This window comes from Setaria italica, chromosome II (genome assembly GCF_000263155.2).
Source record: "Setaria italica strain Yugu1 chromosome II, Setaria_italica_v2.0, whole genome shotgun sequence".
NCBI classification, from domain to species: domain Eukaryota; kingdom Viridiplantae; phylum Streptophyta; class Magnoliopsida; order Poales; family Poaceae; genus Setaria; species Setaria italica.
Window position 1 is genome coordinate 25,399,131 of NC_028451.1, and position 9,292 is coordinate 25,408,422.

Sequence of the window (9,292 nt, forward strand, 5' to 3'; positions counted from 1 at the left end):
GTGAGCTGAACTGTGTGGCCTGTGGAGTGGATAATGCTAGCGGAGTAGGGCCCACTGCGAGGATGACAGGTGGGACCATCATTTAGATATTTATACGGCTTTGTATTTTTTATTTTGAAGTGGTTTAAATCTTATTCTGATTTTTTCCAAACATCAAATAGTGCTCCAAGCTCTCAAAATTTCTTATTTGTGTCAAATAGGTCTCTAGACCACATGGCATATCCATTTTAGGTGCAATACGATACTATTGGGCATGTTTGGTTGTAGCCCTTGATCAATTGCGTGAGCAAAGAAGCTCCATGCATTTTGCTTGTGAATATGTTCGATTTTGCCTTGGAAAGAACATAAACCACATAAGTTCGCTTTATAAGATAGAGAATGCATATATTTTTGTGTGCTTTCATTAATCCCAACCATCTGAACTAATCTCTAGAATCCGGAAAGGCTGCATATCGCCGATGCAAGTTGCTTACCGTGAAAGTGGGGTGCAGCCGTTTGATCTTGCGGTGGTGGAGTTCGACACCTTGGCGTGCGGGTCAGCAGGGATAGAGTAGAGATTCGGGCAACCACAATGAAAAAGCAGAAGTATGCAAGCGATTAGAGCTTGTTTGGATGCAATCCTAAGCTAGGCAGCAATCCAGACCCTAGACTCATGAAATCAAGTGCATGGATGCTCAGCCTGGACAGGCAACTTTCTCAGGGTGAGAAGCAAGCAAACCCTTAGAGCATCTATAAGAATACTAAAAAATATAACCCTAAAAATTAGTTTTGAGATATTGCTAAAAACTTTTAGGAACAAAAAATACCTTCAACCACATCCCCTCTCTCTCCCTTATCCTCTCTCTTCCCCTCTCTTACCTCTCCCCTCATCCTCATGACCACCTAGCACAACGACGGCGGGCTACGTGGCTGGCCACGGACGGACAGCACAGAGGCGGTGGTCCCCCAGTGTGCGTGCGTGGTACCTCAGCCCAGGCCGCGGCACCCTAGCATGGCCGGCCACCATGCAGGCATCACAGAGGCCACGACACCCTAGCGCGGCCAACTGCGCGGGCATGGCTCCGAGGTAGTGGCCCCCTAGTGCGGCTGCCCAACGACAGCAACGTGTAGGCAGCGGTCCCTCTACATGTAGGCGTGGAGTTGAGGGCGCGGCCCCTGGCTCGCTCGGCCACGGATTGCGGCCCGTTGAGGCGCGGCGTGGGCAGTGGCTTCCGTGTGCCAGATAGGAAGGATGGATTAGGCCCGTCAAGGCCCACAAACATCTTCTACCTTGCACCCGGCGTCCTCCACCCTCACCCCCTCCGCCGTTGCCTCGGCCAGCGGCTGACGCACCGCCGCGCCAACCGCAGTTGCCCGGCTACCTCGCCCTTCCTAATCTAGTGGCCTTTCTCACCCCCGCCGCCGGGCACCGGCTCACCGGCCGTCCAACCCCGCGCCGCCTCGCCTCCGCCGCCAGGCAACCCTCCACCACTGTCAGGCCTCCGCGCCACCCCCACCCCCGTCCTCTTCTATAGCCGGCAGCCATTGGAATCCCCACCCCAAACAACTCCGAACCCTAACCCTAACCCACCACCGCCTCCACCACCACCCTTGCCGCTGGCCCCACCTCCCGCTCGCTCCACTGGGCTTGTGGCGTGGGGAGGTCAGTGGCGGCACGAGAAAGTAGGAGAGGAGAGGAAGAGGAAGGCAATCGGACAGCCTGGAAGTCACGCACGAATCTTGAAGCAACTAAGCCATATAAGATATTGGCATCCGAAAGCCAGATAGGATTAATGGCAGAAGTGTGGTGGCATGGCAGACCAAGCGCGTCGGCCCGGCAGCGTGACAGCCGAGCGGCGGGCCAGAGCGCGCAGGTATAGTGGGCTGGCAGAAGTAGCGGGGGCCCAACCCATCGAGGCAGCAGCAGTGGCATGGCAGGGTGGAGATGCCAAGGCATGGCGAGTACATGCCCCGGCGGAGCACCGCGACCTTTTTTATTTCATTTGTAGGGGCACCTGCTAATCGTGATTTTTAGTTGTGAAAAGTAGGGGTGGTTGAAAACAGCATTTCACCCTGCAAATTGTTTATGTCGTAGCGTATACTAGCTCCTTTTTTTCTCCTTTTTACTAGATCCATTTTCTTTTCTTTTTTTTATAACACATGTATACTACTGAGTATACTCCCGATGGCACTGGCTCGTGCCGGTAGAAGTGGAGCACCAGCACAGGCGGTCGGTGGAGGAAAAGAGAAACCAGAGAGAGAGAGGAGAGAGAGAGGTCGGCACAGGGAAGGAAGAGAGGATGGAAGTAAAAGGATAGGAAGAAGATGATGTGCCGTTTTAAGTTTAAAAAAAAGATGATGACAGGTAGGGTCCAAGGATAAAATGCTCATTTTACCTCTCATCTCAACCAAAAAATTATTAGATTATCGGTGTTTTGCAGACTAAGCCACGCTTTTGCGATGTGCGTTGTCGCACAAAACAACGTTTTCATGGTGTCCTATGGACAAATGTCCTTTTTTTCGCCCCTACACACATGTTCAGTGCCCGTCCTCTGGTAAATACCATTAGGAGGTGTTTGATACGAGGTGTTAAACTTTAACAGTGTCACATCGAATGTTCGAATACTAATTAGGAGAACTAAATATGAGCTAATTATAAAACTAATTGCATAACCATATGTTAATTTGCGAGACGAATCTATTAAGCCTAATTAATCCATCATTAGCAAATGGTTACTGTAGCACCACATTGTCAATCATGTACTAATTAGGCTTACTAGATTCGTCTCACGAATCACACTCCATCTGTGCAATTAGTTTTGTAATTAGCCTATGTTTAATACTCCTAATTAGTATTCAAACATCCGATATGACGGGTGTTAAACTTTAACACTAGTGAGCCAAACAGGCTCTTAGTATAGTACTGAAAAGCGTTTATTGGTTGGCTTGCAACGAGACGATATATCTGATTCTGATCGATCGGGCGGGGGCTTTGTCCGGCTCACGGATTACCATTACCATGCACTGTCCCGGCCGGTGAGCGAATTGGTCAAAAAGCAGAGGAGCTGGCAGCCTCACACCTCCCCACTCCCACTCACCCAATCCTTGTATTCCTTCCCTTGTTGCCGCCAAATTCGACCTGCTGGCCTGGCCTCTCCGTCGATCTCCCCTTTTTCCACGCGCACTCCATTCTGGCCTCCTCCTTTTCCACAGCGTGACAACGGTTGCTTGACAAATGACGATGCACAGTTGGACACTGACTAACCAGTTGCTGGGCAAAAATATGACGATGACACAGCCAGGAACTAATAATAATCTCCCCTTTAGTTACAAAATTTGTTATGTTTATTACAATTACAAACAAACCTATCCGTGTAGATTCTTCGTTCCTGGTTAGGAGCGCTGTGCAGTGCACTACACGCTGTGTGCGCTACAGTAATGAGGAGCGCGGCGATTGTTGCCTTTCCGAAAGGAACTGCATGCTTATGTGTCACCTCCCCTGCTAACTGCTCTTGTCACGTCACTGCTGGAGAACCGTCCTTTCGTACCGGTTATTAACCCTATTTATTAGTGGACACCTGACCGGTACTGCTTGATCGGTATTAAATACCATGCCATTTAGTACCGGCTAAAATGCTTGGTATTAAATGGATCATTTAGTCCATTTAGTACCGGTCAGTAGTACCAACTGGTACTAAACTGCGAGACATGTCGCGATGTTACGGACGGTAGTTTAGTACCGGTTGGTTGGTACTAAATGGTTATTTTTTCCCTTTCGTTTTAATTTGTGGGTTGGTTAGTATTAGTATAAGTGTAGAATATCCGTTTGCGTATAGTAATAATATTACGCTAATATATATATATATATATATATATATATATATATATATATTGATCTAGCATATAGTAAAATTTACTTATATTATATTTATACAATTTATATACACTTCAAATATTACAAGTTTTCCGAATTTGCACTACGCGTCGTCATTCGAGTCCTTGATTGGATGAAGTTGACCCACACTTGTTCTATCGTAATAGAATTCTCCCTTTGGATTTACGACCTCCTCCAAAAGGAATCCACATAGTTGTTCTTGAATTGTCCTGAATCGTTCTAGAGCGATGAGATCTTCTTTTATTTCAGCAATATGTCACGTGCAAATTAACATCATCATTTTAAACCAACATATGTGCAGATTCAAAAGTATTGAAATTGATATGAACTGTGTTTACGTACTTGGTGTTGACGGTCCCTGCCTTTCTTGGAACCTACAATGCCGTGGATCAACTCACAACAGTAGTATCCACATACGTTATTTTCACCCTCTTGCCTCAAACATTAAATATGGAAAAAGAGTTATGAAATATTCAATCAGTCGTTGTTTTTAAAGAAATGACGTCTAAATTGAAATGATACCGGAAAGTTATCCCTGATATGAAGTTCTTCCTTGAACGGTCCTGGTTGTTTTTTTATGAAGCGAGCCCATACCCTATTAAGCGTATTTACAAGGCTTTGGTACTCTGCTTTTGGTTTCCTCTTCGGGTCCAGCGCTGTGACGTGACTTCGATCAATCTCGATAACAAGCACTATCTAGTGGAACCTGTTCATACACATATACACACGCAATGTTAGATATACGTATTATTAACTTGAACGGATGATGAAAAAAAGGGATGAATGACTCACCAAAAGTTGTGCGGCAAAAGTATGTATTGCATGTGATGTTGTTTATCTAGAAAGTTGAAAATAGTCTTCATGGTCCGATTTGGCCATTGCAATAAGCATTCCTCGTTTATAACATGTGGGTCTATGAAGCCGACATGATAGTATTGTTTTCTCCGGCAATGTTGAATCTCCATTCTGCATGATACAAAATAAAAGAGGAGATGAGACGACGCACAATTAATGTAGGAGTTAGGATGTAGATATCAGAGCAAACACTTACAAAACCCATGCACTAATAAGGGACTTGTCAAGGGCGTCTTGATGGTACAAGTACCATAAACTTTCAAATTCAATCCATATGTCATCTGGCCCTCGAAAGTAATCACAATCTTGAACCCAAGAGCGAACATGATCCATCCATCTGCAGCTGCCTCCATGTACCATTTATGAAATGCATACATTTTTGTTGGCAAGTGAGGCACCAACTAGGGCAGCACAAGAGGTTTCCCAACTTAAACTCCCATTTACTAGCACCTGGGTAAGTTTCAATTTCATCCCCCCTAGGAGTTGCTCTTTTGTGAGATTGGTCTCAGCAATCCATTGAGCTAGAATCTCATCTTCTTTTGAAAGCACTTTGAGCAGATTGATCAATTATTGAGATTGTTCTCCGAGCTAGGGAATGGTGGACCGTGATCTTTTTTTTCTTCTCAAATACCTTTGTGATTGAGCGATCATAATCCGAGATGGATTCTTTCACCACTTTTTTAACCACCAGGGATTTAAAGTATTTCTTCATTACTTCATCAATTGGTGGTTCTTCGGGCTTCTTCTTTGGCCCGAAGTGAGTAGCAACCTCAGCCATAGATATCGCATGATTTTCCTCCATAGTTTGTTCATATGGAAGCTTTGGAGGTGGAGGCTTTGCTTTCTTAGGAGGTGGGTTCTTCTTCTGCTTCAGAGGTGGCAGGACCGAAGCCTTCGAGTTTTTCTTCTTACGAAGTGGAGGCTGAGGTAATGGTGGACTCATGGTTTGGTCCCTTGTAGTTGGTGGGGATGATGGACTCATGCTTTGATCTCTTGGAGCATGTTGCATCCCTGGATGGTAGGGTTGGTAATTTGTGCCTTGAGCTCTGAGGGGATGATGCAGGATCTGTGGCTGCTTACGGAAACCTTATGTAGCGCTTGGCCCAACAAATTCAGGTGTGGATGGCGTGTCCCAGTACCATTTCACCATCTCCTCCAGGGATCTCAAGGTCCAAGTCTTCCCATCCTGTTTCCACTCAGTCAATCTAGACTCTAGCAAATCCTTCAGGAATCTGCACGCCATGAATTGTCCCGCCCGGTACCGGTACTTCAGCAATATTGTGAGCCACTACTTTGACCATTTTCCTCACCGGAGTAAGAAGCTCACATGGGGTCCTCACAATGATGTCATCTTCGGGGTAGTGTTTGTTGTTTCCTGCAACCATATCAAACGATTCTTCTACTGGTTGGAACTCCGTGGAAGCAACGCTGCTACGTCGCTGGGAAGGAGGCTTATTATGTCCACATTAGCACCTGATGCAGCTCCTGCTTGGCTAAGTGCTAACGCCTCTTGAAACCGATCCATTCTTTCATTAGTCGAAGCTACTTGTCCTTCTAGGATACGCAGCTTCTCTTCTGCTGCAACCTTGCTTCTTTTTCGACTTCTGTAAGACTCAATATCTTCACTAAAACCTTTCTTCCATGGAACTACACCTATGCCTCGGACACGTTCAGTGTGTTCTGGATTCCTAAGTGCATAAGTCAGCTCGTCTTTCTCTCTATCAGGTTTGAAATTTCCTTGCCCTTTAGCCTTTAGTGCATCTTCCAACCTAGTGAATTCTTCTATTAATGAATCGGTAGTAATAAACGATCCATATTCCCTATTTACTGTGCTACCATCAGCATAGAAAAAGTTCTTTGCTCGCAATGGCCAATCGAGAGTTGCCGGCACGATTCCTCTTGCCATTAGGTCATCTTCCATCCTCTGCCATTTCAGCATCACCGTCTTATAACCTTCTTGGCCAAGATGATGATAATGTTTCTATTTGCTCGCATTATCTTTAGCTTGTACATCTCGCTTTTTGGCATCTTCCAACAACTTGTATTGCTTGAATGCTTCCCAATAAGCTGCTAGCTTCTGGAACTTGTTCTCCAAATCTGGTTCGATGCCCTTCTTGATAAAGTCTTTGTGCAAGTTTTTGGTGCTAGCTTTTGGAACTTGTTCTCCAAATCTAGTTCGATGCCTTTCTTGATAAAGGCTTTGTGCAAGTTTTTCTTGTACGTTTGGAAAGCAATTGCCATCTTCCTAAAGGCAAATTCCTTCAGCTCTTTTGCTTTCGCTTTTGGATATGTGAAGTGCAGTATCAACTGTTGCCAACACAATTCCTTCTCTTGCTCAGGGACGACGTCTTCAGGTAAATCAATAAGTGCAGTTGTTCTCCATTTTTTTAATGCTCGCAGGGATGTTTTCCTGACCAACATACCCACATTGATTGAAAAAGGTCGTTAACACACTGGGGGAGCAATTGGTGTGCCTTCCTCATCCATTTCTGTGATGATGGTATGCCCCTCCAACTTTTTCTTCTCGCCTTGTTTCCATTTTAGCCTCGACGAGGATGCAGATGGCTACAAAAAAGATGCATTAATTATAACCATTGTTGATAGGTAGAGAATTGAAATCATGTACATGTATATATTGATTCATATACCTCGGCAATTTCCTCCTCTTCAAATGGAGCATCATCACTTCCATCACTAGTCATATTTAAGTACTGGCTGCCATCATCCTCTTCGCCTGAAGCATCATCAACTTTTGCATTGTAGTTACTACCTTCATTAATAATATTTTGAATGAACTCCTCTTCATCCCTGTCTCCCATTTTAACTAGTATAAGAAAAAACAAGGAATTTAGAAAGTATAATAAAAAACAAGGAATTTAGAAAGTAATTCTAAATAAATGATTTCTCAATGATTAAAAAATAATTACTAAAAGAAATAATTAAGAAAAAACTATATTGTTATCTTCCATATTAACAAGTGATTCTAACCATTACTAAAAAAATAATTAAGAAAGTAATTGTAAATAGAATAAAACTAAATTCAACAAAAGAAATAATTATAGGCATCATGTAAGTAAGTTTCCATGCCATTTTCCATTACTCTCAATGATTTCTACCAATTTCCTATATTTTGTAATAGTTTCCTATATTTTTATCTTCCATATTAACAAGTAATTCTAACCATTACTAAAAGATTCACCAACCGGGACTAAACCACCCCCACTAGTGAGGGGCTCACCAACCGGGACTAAAGAACTCCTTTAATCCCGGTTGTAAAGACCAGTGGTTTGGAGGACCTTTTATCCCGGTTGGAAACATCAACCGGGATCGGTATTTCCAACCGGGATAAAAAGTCCCTACCCTCGTTTTCCATGCGCCCCCTCCAATTCCCCTCTCTCTTCCTTCCTTAGTGCGTGACCCTCCTATTCCCCTCCAGGCTTCTTATCTCTTCCTTCCTTATCTCTTTCTTCCTCTCTCTCTTTCAGGCGCGTGTACTGGCCGGCAGGCCTCCATGGTGCCGCCCCCCCTCCCTAGCCTCCCTACCGGCCGGCCCCGCCACCCCCTCCCTGGCCTCCCTACCGGCCGGCGGCACCACCCCCTCCCTTCCTCCCGACACCGCCACCGCCCCCTCCCCCTTCCTCCCAGCGCCGCCGCCGCCCCTCCCCTCCCTACCGGCCGGCGTCACTGCCCCTCCCCTCCCTACCGGCCAGCGTCACCGCCCCCTCTGCAACCCTCCCCTTCCCCCTCTGCTCGCCCCTCACTGCCATTGAGGAGCAGCAGCGGGGTGAGGTGCAGGGCAGCGCAGTAAGAGGTGCCCGGCTGGCTACGAGCTCGGTGGCCAAGTCAGTGTAGTTGTGGTGGTGAGTTCTTGCAGTTTTTTGTTGCAGGCGGCGGCGGCGCGCGAGGAGCAGCAGTAAGAGATGCGGCGGTGGCGAGCTCGGTGCAGTGTTAATGTTGTTGTGGTGAGTTTTTGTAGGCGGTGGTGGCAGGCGAGGAGCGGCGGGTGGATGCGGCGGAGGAGGAGGCGGCGCCTGGCGGAGCAGGAGGCGGCGGGGCCGGAGCAGGCGCACCGGCGCGGGCGAGCGAGGCTGGAGCAAGCGCGCCGGCGCGGGGTGCGGGGGCAGCGGGATGTGGTGGCTCGGCGGCGGCGCAGGAGGCGAGGCGGGCCTCCGCCCGCCGGTGCTTTTTTTTTTTGAAAACTCTTTTATCCTGGTTGGTTCCCAGCCGGGATAAAAGGGGTCTTTAGGCCCGGTTGAGTGATCCGGGACAAAAGATCCTCCCTTTTGTCTCGATTGTTTGATCCCGGATAGTTTTTCGGGAGATTTGCTCCCTACCAACCGGGATTGAAGGTGAGTTCTCTACTAGTGTGTATAGCTAAATAGATATAGAAGATAGATATATGTATAGATAGATAGATAGATTCATAAGATAGATAGATGGGACGTCTAACATCAAATGCAAGAAAGCTATTAATACTACATCAAAGAAAATATGGACAGCATGGATAAGCTGGTGGCACATCTTTTTTTTATACGTACGAGCCTGTTGGATCATATCTTGATA